Source organism: Monodelphis domestica, chromosome 1 (genome assembly GCF_027887165.1).
Source record: "Monodelphis domestica isolate mMonDom1 chromosome 1, mMonDom1.pri, whole genome shotgun sequence".
Taxonomy (NCBI): Eukaryota; Metazoa; Chordata; class Mammalia; order Didelphimorphia; family Didelphidae; genus Monodelphis; species Monodelphis domestica.
Genome location: NC_077227.1, coordinates 618,786,706 through 618,799,938, shown reverse-complemented (window position 1 = coordinate 618,799,938; position 13,233 = coordinate 618,786,706). Strand labels below are relative to the sequence as shown.

The 13,233-nt window shown below is 33.5% G+C and overlaps 1 protein-coding gene and 1 pseudogene across 1 annotated transcript in view; one reads left to right on the top strand and one right to left on the bottom strand.

Moving 5' to 3' along the window:
• MACROD2 (mono-ADP ribosylhydrolase 2) overlaps nucleotides 1–13,233 on the top strand; it is a 2,426,984-nt gene that overhangs the window by 549,553 nt on the left and 1,864,198 nt on the right. The gene's annotated exons all lie outside the window — the stretch shown is intronic.
• LOC130453781 (ras-related protein Rab-18-like) lies at nucleotides 112–678 on the bottom strand (annotated as a pseudogene).

Here is a 13,233-nt window from a genome sequence, read left to right as displayed (position 1 = left end):
GTGTTTTCTTATAAATGTTCATCTCCATGATACAAAACAAATATGTGCAATCTGCAAGGTCCCTAAAATAGCAGTCAAGGAGTTTATATACAGGAAGATGACACTCTCTGATCAAAAACGCAAAAGGTAGACCTTCCCAGAGTTTATAAAATAGAAATATCCATCAGAAGTTCCTCTATAGCTTTCTTCCCTTTGTGAAAGCCTTACTCCTTTATTCTGGTTTTTGCTCTCCCAGAGTCCAGGAGTTCTTCAAAGGCACATTGTACACCATCACGAGTTTTTGTATTAGCCTCTATAAATAGCATGGAATACTTTTGTGCAAATTTTAACCCTTCATTTCTATCAACTTCATGGTTTTCCTTATCAATTTTGCTTCCAACTAGCATTTTTACTGTTATTTCTCATGCAGTATGTTTCCAATTCACTTAACCAATTATCCAGATTAACAAAAGTATCTCTTCTTGTAACATCATAAACTAATATAACACCCTGTGCACCTTGGTAATAGCTAGGTATCAGTGTCCTGAAGCAATCCTGACCATCAGTACCCATACTGAAAGTTTAGCTTTATTGCCATCAACTGATAACTTCTTCACCTTGAAGTCAACACCTGGATTTGCCCATACTCTTCTCCCCAGTGATCAGGATCTTCAGGGTGGTCCATACATCCTCATCCATTCTGGCTCCTGGTTGTAGCTCCTGAATGGTATACTTGGTTTTTGCAAAAGAGATGCAGTATGGTATATCAAAAAGATACCTGGTTTTGAAGTTAGGAAAATCTCTGTTAGAGAATATTTCTTATTGGGTAATTTTTTTGGTTTAAACATTTCTTTTTTAAACAGTTCTTTTCCAGAATGCACAAATATAAACATATACAAATACATATATTCCTGCAAAATTGTATCCAGATAAAAATTGTAAATGATTATTCTTTAAATATGATGGGGTTGTTGTTTTCTTTTTAAAGAAACTTGCATAGAAGCAGTTTTAAAGATAGAGCTCTGAATTAGTCTAAGTATTTATAATTTGAAACTGTGTGCAGAAAGTGATGAAAATGCCCATAGCCTTTAATCCAGAGATTCTTTTGCTAGGCATATAGTTCGAGAGGATTAATGACAAAAAGAAAGACCATATCTATTCATATGTATAAATAATAATGATGATGATATTAATAATATTAGCTAGCATTAAAATTAAAGTTAGTTTAATATTTACAAAACACTTTGAAAATATTTTATCCTTAAAAAAACTCTGGAAGTTGTGACCTTCCCAGGGTCAATCAGGCAGTAATATCTGAGATTAGAATTCAATTCAAGTGTATTTATTCACTTCCAATCTCAGAACTTTATCCAATGTGCCATCCAGCTGCCTCTATATGTATATATTCATTGTAGCATTCTTTAGGGTAGCAAAAAATGGGAAACAAAATATATGCTCATTGATTTGAGAATGGATAGATAATCATCTATAAATATAGTGTAATTATTTTGAGCCATTAGGCATGACAAATACATAGAATTCAGAGAAAAATGGAAAGATATATTAATTGCAATAAAATAAAATAAAACTAGGAAAAGACAGTATTCAAAATAACTATAGCAATATAAATGGGATTAACAATAAAAATGAAACTGAACATTGTCTAAACACCTAAACACCATGGCCCTGGTGACACTGAGATAAGGACCTTCTTTCCTCTCATTGCTGAAGTGGGGAGTGATACATGTGAGATATTATAAATACTATTGAATTTGGTTAATATGTTGGTAGATTTTGCTGAATTCTTCCTCCCCCCCTTTTTTTTACTGCTGGAAGGAAGGAATTCCTTTGTACAGGAAGGGAATGAATATTTTCAGGAATGAAGGTGATGTAGAAATAAATAACAAAAATAATTTTAAATAAGCTTAAAAAGTGGAGAAACCTTTGTTCCAAAAATAACCAAACCCTATTTTTTTTCAATGAAAGAAACAACATAAAAAGCTACCAGTCATGGAATGTGGACATCTGAATTCTAATCTCATGTTTGTCTATTTTCATAACTTTGGCCAAGTCACCTGTACTTTTTGGCCTAATTTTTCTCATCAGTATTATACAACAGTGTAACTACATGATCTGTTTCATTCTAACTTGAAAATTTTATGATACAAATACATTATTTTTGAATATTTTGTATTCTTGAAGAGCACACTTATATTATTATACATTTGTGTTGTAGAGACATTTTCACCTGCTTTTTTTCTTTACTGAACCTCCTCACTTAATTGTGATGGCAGCACCATATTTCCATTTTTTCCCACAACTCTTACCTATGTCTCCAAGAAACTATAGCATACAGAGTGGACACATGTTGGTCAAACCATATCAGCAGATGATCTAAACTAAGTTGTGGGTAATCAAAAGGCCTCAAATCCCTCATTGAGTTAGGAGGATTTCTAACTCAAGCATATGACGAGTTCCTCTAAAGGAATGGATTAGTGAAAACAGTTTGTTCCAGTGACTGTGAAGGCAGTTGGAGTATGTGCTACACAGCACTTAGAACTTGGTCAAACATTGAAGAAGCCATAGTCTTCCACTTCATCCAGGACCTTTGCCAGTTATTCTGACTAGTGAATTTTTAAATGAAGTCGCACCTACTACCCAATAATTTTATTATGATTTCAATAAAGATTATACGAGACAGAAGAATTTGCGGCATTTTGTGTTACAGGAAAGAGTTTGGTGCATTTGGTGTCAGAAGACCTGGGTTCAAATACAATCTCTACCTTGTTTTACACATGTGTCCTTGGGCAAGGCATCAAATGTTTCTGAGTTTGATTTTCCTTCTCTCTGAAGCAAACTCAATTGAAGATCTTTGGATGTTTCTTCTAGCTCAAATGAATAGTGTTATTTGCCTTTTTATGGCTCAGGATTAAGTTTTTATCTTTAAGAAAAGTTATTTCTTACTTTTTATTATTTTTTGTTCTTGATTTTTTAACCCCTATCTTCAATCTTAGAATCCATACTGTGTATTGTTTCTAAGACAGAAGAGCAGTAAAAGCTAGGCAATGGGGGTCAAATGATTTGCTCAAGGTTACACAGCTAGGAAGTGTCTGAGGCCAGATTTGAACCTAGGACTTCCCATCTTTTGTCCTGGCTTTCAATCCACTGAGTCACCTAGCTGTCCCCAGTTCTTACTTTTCTGAAAAATGTATTTTCAATTGCATTTTTATGCAATTTTCTCTAGCTTTCATCAACTTTATGAAACATAATACAGATTTTTAAAAAATCTTTGAGAAATCTAAGCTTTCTCAACTGTAGAAGAATAGGGGTAGCAAGTGAAAAAAGTTGGAGAGGGAGAAGGAAGATAAGAAGGGAAGTAAGAGAACATAGAGTAAGAGGAAAAGAGAAGAGAGAATAAGAAGGAAAGAAAGGAGAGAGAAAGAAAAGGAAGATGAAAGAGAGGGATAATGAAAAAAGGAGAAAGAGGAAGGAAAATAGGAGGAGAGAAGAGTGAGGGTTGGTTGACATCCACCACTTGTAGTCCTTACTCTTAGTAATTAAGTCACTGATCAAGATTCTTTTGCAACTTAAAATGCTTTGGTCACACAATGCTATAATCTTAATAAATAATATAATTAGAGGATATCATATCATTCTCTTTGTTCTTTTAATTGTTCCTTCTCTACCAAAAGTCATTATATTCCTCTTATCTATTTTGAATTATATTAAATTTTTTTTCATTCAAATTTAAGTCCAATTGAGTACTAGAAAATAGTTCAATTGGAGGAAAACTATATACAACAGATGAAGATCTGGCATAAAGTTCATAGAAAATTAGATAGCAAATTTTTAAATTGTTGACAATAAAAATATATTGAATAAAAAGATATTGAATTCATATAGTTTCTGATATTGGAAGTACTCTTGAATCTAGCAACTCCTGCATATTGGGTATGAATGTGATATAAAAGCAAATGATGAATATGCACTTTTAAAGGTTACAAACCATTTGAACTCACATGGGTTGCCATAAAAGATAGTAGATCCTCTCACAGTAGAAGTGTGAAAGCAAAGTCTGAATGTGTTGTCCTGGAGATTCTTTCCCTGGTTTTGTTTAGACTAAATGTTCTCTGTTATGTTCCAACTATGAAATTTTGTGCTTACAGTATTATTCTTTCCTTTATATCTTAGAGTCATCTGTTGTAATCTGCCAGCAGCCCTTAGACTAAGGTGATTTAATGTTATTACAGCCTACAGTTTTCTTTAATGGTTATGATTCAGCTGTAACTTGAAAGTGATAGTCAAGTGAGTGAAGTGAATTAACCTCCTTCAATCCTCATTGTTTTTATAAATATATCTTCCATATTTCAATTTAATTATGGGATGTGGTTTCTAAGCAAAGGAGAACAAGTGAGCTATACTTTTCATATTTTGTTTTGTGTCTAATTGAATCAAAATAACTAAGCAATCTAGCAAGGTGTAAGCGATAACTTCTATGGATAGTAATAATGTGTATTTCATAATAACTAAATGCTTTGTTTGTTAACAGTAACTTTTGAAAGCCTGTGGTAGGTATTAGAGAAACATTATTAACTTTAAAGTGATGAAGAAAGAGATAAGACACGTAGCCTCCAAGAAATGTGTAGGAAGATACTACTATTATCCTTGGCAAGCAACTAAGGTGTCAAACATGGTCAATCTCAGAAACATGCAAGCCAAAATATACTTTGCAAGAGAAACAATCCAGCTCTAAGTAATATTCATTATGTTCTATTATCATCACCTTCATCATCATTTAAAATTTGATTAGGTAGACTTTTTGAGATGATATTAGACATAATCCATTCACTGATTAGTATAACCTTACAATTATGAACTTAGATTATATAAATATTCCCTTTAGATTATAAATTCACTGCATTTGTAAAGAATGATATGACAGTGAAAATGGATTTATCGATTATATTTATCCATTAATTTCAAGGAAAAATTAAAATTTTAAAAATTTCTAATGCATAAATATGTGGAGAACATTTAAGAATAATTTGTCCTTATCATGGAAAATATATATGCTTTGTCTAAATGTTTTTGAGGAAAATAACATCTGAATATGAGTTTTTATGCTTTTACCACACAAAACAGTCAGGTCAATGACTCAGATCTTTTCATGGAAAAGTATTTTGACCTTTTATGAAGTCTTATCTTTTTATCTTAACTATTTTGTATGGATCACATTTACTATGGGTTACATTTATTAATGAGTATGTTATAGTCAAACATTAATGTAGCAGTTCAGCCCATATGTATAATTAAGAGGCAAGGATTGTGTGTGGGCACATAGCCATTCTGCGCATTGCAATGAACTCTGTTCCCAGCATGGCTAAGGTTAGGGCATGAAACCTTGCTTCCCTTTGTCTCACTCACCTGAGGATAGAACTCCACCTTCACCTTGTCATAATTTGCAATTATCCAATGGCAATACACTATGTGTTGATGATGATGAACACTATGAGTTCATCAATATGTATTGAGACACTATGTAACGTATCAATATGTATTGAGTACATTTGCATATCAAAGAGATTAAATAGGGAGCCATGGCCATCTCTCTCTCTCACTCTTGGACGATCTCACAGGATTGCTGAGCACTGTCTTTCCACCTTTCTCTCTCCTCCCTATCTCTACCTGAAACCTGGCCTTTGGCCAGGTGTCTCTTTCTTTTCCAATGCTAATACCTATTACTCTCTAATTCCTCCTATCATTCTCTATTCATTCTCTTAGCTGAGCTATATCATCCTCTGACCAGTGAAGTGTTAAATTGGGATCTTTGGATGGGAAATAGCCTTCCAGTGATGTCCATTGATCGGGGCATGGCTGTGGCTCCAAGATATTAATAATAACTGATCACTGACTCATTTTTGACATCTCAAACTTGGCTCCCTCACGCCCTTTGTGGCATCCAGAACTTCTATCCTTTTTCTATCTTCCTATCTTGGGGCTTCTCGTGGGTTTGGGAAGCCTCAATTAATTTTAACAGAATTTATAAAGTATGTACTCAGTTCTGAAAATTGTGTTAGGTACTGGAGATACAATGACAAAAGTTAAAATAGTTCCTGTTATTAAAAGCTTATACTATACTGATTAGGAGACAACATATGCACATATTAGTAAATATAAAATGCATACAAAGTGACTATATTATTGATGACAGAAGAGAAGTGATTTAGTAGATTAGAAAGTCATATAGCAAGGGTTGGGGAATTCTATCCCTTGAATTAATTTTTTTCAGTATTCAGAGGACTTCTGCATTCTCATGTTCTACCTACTTGTTCCATCATGGCATACAGGTGATTCTTAAAGGCTTGGCCAGTGAAATATAAGTAGTTGCAGATTTTTCTGGAAAGGTTTCTAATGAAATATTTAAAAAATCACTGTTTTGTGACATGAGAAAAGGTCCAACTTTTTATAAAAAAATAGAATATAGAGAGGTATATCCTGGGAAGAAGGCAGAGTAGGACATGATGCAATTTTGTGATTATCCTAAATCCATCTAAGATGTATTAAGCTCAGATGCTATGCATTCAGAATTTCAACTTTTTTCTTGCTTTGACTATTTCTTTGTTTTATCCTTTCATAGGCTTATACATTTTAGAGTCAGAAATCAGCATCTAGTCCAGCAACACCCCTTTAATTACAGATGAGAAAACTGAGACCAAGAGGTATTCAGTGATTTTCCCAAGGTCATCCAAGGAGTAAATAGGAGAGCTAGACTTTAAACCAACTCCTTTAACTTGAGTACAATATATTTGAGTTTCAATCTAGACCGGATCAAGGAAAAACAAGACCAATCAATCTCAAGGGTATCATTTATTTAGATAAACACATATGTTTTTGTGTGTTATGTCTTTGTGAATTCAGTAGAGTTAGGAAGGAAGACAGCTGACTTCTTTTTTTTTCACTCTTCTTAAATGGTCTTTGAAGATTTAATGACTAGACATAGTAATTAAATGGGAAAAATGAGATTTGGGAATAGATATTGTTAAGTGGTACCAGTTTTCTTTTTAATTGAAATTAACATCTCATTTGTTAAAATACTCATGTCACCTATTTAACATGTAAATATATGATGTTTTTATATGAAGCATTGTAGTTTTTTCTACCATGTTCTAAAGTGTATTGTTACAATAATTTCAGTCTTTTTGGAAATTGTTTCTTTTAGCCTTTCAAGAGGAGTAATAAGTCATCTAACATGATTCCTGCTCATTTTTTTCTGTTGTACTCAAGACAAAATCATGGCTAATTAATTTCAATCCCTTACCCTATTCCTGACAAGGCGCTGATAATTAGAATTATATAGCTATTCTATAAAAGGTTAGCTGGAATTCTATACTTATATATAGCCATTATTAGGAAAATGCACGAGTGCAGTCTGAAACATATACATACACATTTTAAAATGTCAATTACACTTTTATTTCCATGTAGTAATCAAACCACTTTCTCAACCCCACCTTTAACTTAACACCTTTGTTTTTTTTATAGAGTCCGTGAATATTGCCAGTGTTTTATTATAATGATAAACTTAGAAACTGCCCACCTTCCTACAAAGCATTAATGTTAAAAACAAATTCAGTCAACCATCTGACCCATCTAGTCATTGCCCTTCAAACTGACATATTACTAATGTTTTAAGGGTGTCAATCATGAAGATGACAAGAACTGATGCTAGAACCATAATTAGAAATCTTTCACCTGGGGCAAAAACTGTTGAAGAAAGAAAAGGATTGCACAGAGGATAGTGTAACCATGGTTATAGCTGGGCTTGGGGAGAGAATGGGTAAAAGAGGGTCCTGGAGGATGCCAGTATCCTCTGAAGTCAGGAGACATAGGGACATAAGTACACACTTTTGGAAAATAACTGCACTCTTACTTCCTGTAAAAAAAGTCCTGCTTCCCTCCAGCAGGTCAGTCTCTGGGATGAAGCACTGCTCACCCTGTATTTACTATGACTTTGACTATGGTCTCCCTTATGTAATCAGATAGTCAATTAGATCAGGTTCAATATTCAAAGGGGAATTGTATTAATTAAAGTGACAAAGGAAACAGTATATAGATTCAAATGTCAAATCAGAGATCCCTACATCCTATCCCTATCCCAATTATCTGGGGCTGTAAAAGAGTCTGTTCACTTTATTTTTTTTTCATTTGAATTAATTTATTTGGTCAATTTAGAACATTATTCCTTGGTTACAATAATCACATTATTTCCCTCCCTCCCCTCCACCCACCCTTCCCACAGCCAACACACAATTTCATTGGGTATTGCATGTGTTCTTCATCAGAACCGATTTCCATGTTGTTGGTATTTGCACTAGAATGTTCATTTAGAGTATACATCCCCAATCATATCCTCTTCGACCCATGTCATTAAGCAATTGTTTTTCTTTGGTGTTTTTAATCCCACAGTTTTTCCTCTCAATGTGGATAGTGTATTTTTTCCTATATCCCTCCAGGTTGTTCAGGATCAATGCATTACCACTAATGGAGGAGTCCATTATATTTGGTTGTACCACAGCATATCTGTCTCTGTGTACATTGTTCTCCTGATTCTGCTCCTTTCACTCTGCATCACTTCCTGGAGGTTGTTCCAGTCCCTATGGAATTCCTCCACTTTATTATTCCTTTTAGCACAATAGTATTCCACCACCAACATACACCACAATTTGTTCAGCCATTCCCCAATTGAAGGACATCCCCTCATTTTCCAATTTTTTGCCACCACAAGCAGCACAGCTCTGAATATTCTCGTACATGTATTTTTCCTTATTATCACTTTGGGGTACAAACCCAGCATGCTATGGCTGGACCAAAGGGCAGTCTTTTAGTGCCCTTTGAGCATAGTTCCAAATTGCCCTCCAAAATGGTTGGATCAATTCACAACTCTACCAGCAATACATTAATGTCCTGACTTTGCCACATCCCCTCCAGCATTCATTACTTTCCTTCATTGTCATGTTAGCCAATCTGTTAGATGTGAGGTGATACCTCAGAGTTGTTTTGATTTCCATTTCAATGATTATAATAGATTTAGAACATTTTTATGTGCTTATTAATAACTTTGATTTCTTTAACTGATAATTGCCTATTCATGTCCCTTGCCCATTTATCATTGGAGAATGGTTTGATTTTTTGTACAATTGGTTTAGTTCTTTATGAATTTGAGTAATTAGACCTTTGTCAGAGGTTTTTGTTATAAAGATTGTTTCCTAATTTGTTGCTTCCCTTCTAATTTTGGATACATTAGTTTTGTTTGTACAAAATCTTTTTAATTTGATGTAATCAAAGTTATTGATTTTACATTCTGTGATTTTTTTCTAGCTCTTGCTTGGTTTTAAAGTCTTTCCATTCTCAAAGATCTTACATGTATACTATTCTGTGTTCACCTAATTTACTTATAGTTTCCTTCTTTATATTCAGGTCATTCACCCATTCTGAGTTTATCTTGGTGTAGGATGTGAGATGTTGATCCACACCTAATCTCTCCCATACTGTCTTCTAATTTTCCCAGCAGTTTTTAGCAAATACTTGGTTTTGGTCCCAAAAGCTGGGATCTTTGGGCTTATCATAGACTTTCTTGCTGAGGTCATTTAACCCAAGTCTATTACACTGATCCTCCTTTCTGTCTCTTAGCCAGTACCAAATAGTTTTGATGACCACTGCTTTATAGTATAGTTTGAGATCTAGGACTGCAAGTCCTTCCTTCACAAAAGTTTCCTTCCATAAAAGGATTAATATGAAAAAAATGTTACATGAATGCACATGCAAAATCTATATGAACTTGTTTACCCTCTTAGTAGCATGGGGAGGAAAGAATTTGAGACTTAAGATTCTTTTTAAATTTTTTTTCTTTGTATATCTCTTTCTATGTTTCTCTTTCTTTCCTTCTTTCCTTCTTTCCTTCTTTCCTTCTTTCTTTCTTTCTTTCTTTCTTTCTTTCTTTCTTTCTTTCTTTCTTTCTTTCTTTCTTTCTTTCTTTCTTTCTTTCTTTCTTTCTTTCTTTCTTTCTTTCTTTCTTTCTTTCTTTCTTTCTTTCTTTCTTTCTTTCTTTCTTTCTTTCTTTCTTTCTTTCTTTCTTTCTTTCTTTCTTTCTTTCTTTCTTTCTTTCTTTCTTTCTTTCTTTCTTTCTTTCTTTCTTTCTTTCTTTCTTTCTTTCTTTCTTTCTTTCTTTCTTTCTTTCTTTCTTTCTTTCTTCCTTCCTTCCTTCCTTCCTTCCTTCCTTCCTTCCTTCCTTCCTTCCTTCCATCCTTCCTTCCTTCCTTCCTTTCTTTCATTTTCATTTCTTCCATTTTTTCAGTACCAGGCATTTATTATGAATGTAATAAATGTTTCATTGATTGATTATGTCACAATGTCTCTCCTCCTCTGTATAGGCACTCATATTACATCAGTAAAGATAATTTCTTTCCAAATTAATGTATGAATGTGATGCAAATGATTTCCCACCCTCTTGTTTGAAATAGGAAGCTAGTGAGGTTGTTTTAATAGACTCTCATTGTCCATAGTTACAGAAATACTGAAGAATATTCTTATAGAAGAGGATACTTTGAAAAAAGATTAGGAGGATACTCATAGTTTTCCAGGTTATGTTTTTAAATAGTTGGTGACCTAAAGTGAGACATGAACAATTTATTCATTGTGATAATTTTAATGATTGACATGGATTGTATGTTGCCAATTCTGCCAGAGGAATTGGTATTGATCATGTTGATGAAATGAATGAACCATTTGTGCATCTGTCTGCTTCATTTAACTTTATCTAATCTAAGATCAGATACACCTGAATAAAGAAGTTCAAGATCTGTTACATTTAAAATAATCTTTAAAAAAGTGTAATGTTAAGGGGTCAAATGGGTGGCTTAATGAAATGAGATCCCTACCTACAGACATGAGCTTCTGAATTCAAAACTGTCCTCAGACAATTCTTAGATACATGACCCTGGTCAAGTCACTTAACCCCTATTGCCCTTAACATTCTTTTGCCTTGGGAATAATATACAGTATTGATTCTCAGAAAGAAGGTTAGGGTTTTAATTTTTTTTAGAAATATTATTTTAGACAGTTTTTTCTTTATGGAATTCATCTATATAACCAAATTATTTCAAATGTAAATATAGATTAATGTATAGGGACATAGGTTTATATTATTTTTATTTGAAAAAATATCTCTATGTTCTATAAAAATTGATGACAGATATTTATTTATATTGGAAAGATCTACATGAGATAAATAGTGAAATGAGTACAACCAGGAGAAAATTATATACAGTTATATATTTAATATTTGAAGAAAACTTGTGAGTTTATACTTTCAAAAAATGAACTGAGAGACTTCTGGGTTAACATGACTACAGTGTAGAAACAAGACTCTTCCTCTCCTCATCACTTACTGATATAGACTACCTCAAAAGGCCAAAAAAAAAAAAAACAACCCAATGAATTCAGTTGAATGAAGGAACTCCACAGTAGAGTATAGCATTTAAGGTATGTGGTATTTGGGCATTTCCACACTATAAGGGGGGTGAAATAGTTTCCAACAAAACATGATCTGATCAACCCTCCCCAACCACAGGTATGGAGCCAGAGTCAGAGTCAGTACACTAGACTCAGTGAGCAAGCAAGGGGCACATCTAAGTACTTGGCAGCTGACTAAGATCACAAAGGACCTACCCTGAGAACAGCTAGACTTGAGATCACAGCAGGCTGAAGAGCATGAACCTTGGCCAGAAAACTGAAGACTGGAGAGGTGACATCAGGAAAAAAACCACTCCTTAGCTCCATAGACAGAGAGTTTGCCATCTTCACTCAAACTTCTGACTGTAAAGGGAAGGAAAAACTAGCACAGTGATGGCAAACAATAAGCAGGAAAAACAACTTCCAAACACCAAAATGAATAAGAAAAATGCCTAGACCCTGGATAATTTTTATGGAAAAAAAAATTCAGACTATAGAAGAAACAGCAGAAGATGACAAACAAGTAAATGCATCCAAACCTCCCCCACCAATGGAAATTGGCCACATGCTCTTGAAGAATTTAAATCAGAGCTTATGAGAAATATAGAATAGTTTTGACAAGAAAAGTAGGAAATAGTTCAAAAATAAAATAACAGTTTAAAAGACAGGAATTCTAAATTACAGACAAAAATTAAATAGCTTGAAGTCATGTAAAGCAGGATAGCCAAACTGAAAAGGAAAATCAAAAGATTATAGCAGGGAATCAAAATATTGTAGCAGAAAACCTGTCTTTAGAGATCAGAATAGATTAGGGGAACTTATTAAAACAAATGACTGGTTTAAAAGCATATAACAAAAGAAGAAAGGGCAGAACTAGGAGAAGATATCAAAATATTGGGGAACACAGAGGTGAAAATCATAACTCTGTATGTGAATGAGATGAACTCATCCATAAAACAAAAGCAAATATCAGAGTGGATTAGAAACCAAAATCCCACTAAATGTTGTCTACAAGAAACACACATGAGGCAGGTAGAAACAAACAGGGTAAGGGCCAAAGGCTGGAGCAAAATCTATTTGGCTTCAACTGAGAAAAAGGAAGCAGGAATATAAATAATGACATCTAACACAGCCAAAGTAAAAATAGATCTGAGTAAAAAATATAGGGAATGTAATTACATTCTGATAAAAGGTAGTATAGACAATGAGGAAATATCAGTACTCAACATGTATGTACCAAATGGTATAGCATCCAAATTTCTAAAGGAGAAACAAGTGGAGTTGAAAGAGGAAATAGATAGTAAAACTATACTAGTAGGAGACTTGAACCTTCCTTTATCAGTTCCATATAAATCAAACCAAAGAAAGAGGTAAGAGATGTGAATGAAATCTTAGAAAAATTAGAGTTAATAGGTATGTGAAGAAAAATAAATAGGGACAAAAAGGAATGCCCTGTCTTTTCAGCAGCAGATAGTACATTCACAAATATTGACCATTCATTAGGTCACAAAATACATGGCAAACAAGTGCAAAAGAGCAGAAATAATAAATGCACCTTATTCAGATCATAATGCAATGAAAAGAATAATACATTAGAGTACATGGAAAGGCAAATCAAAATTAATTGGAAATTAAATAATATGATTCTCCAAAATCAGTTAGTTAAAGAACAAATCATAGAAACAGTTAATTTCATTGAAGTAAATGACAATGATGAGATATCCTTTCAAAATGTATGGAATG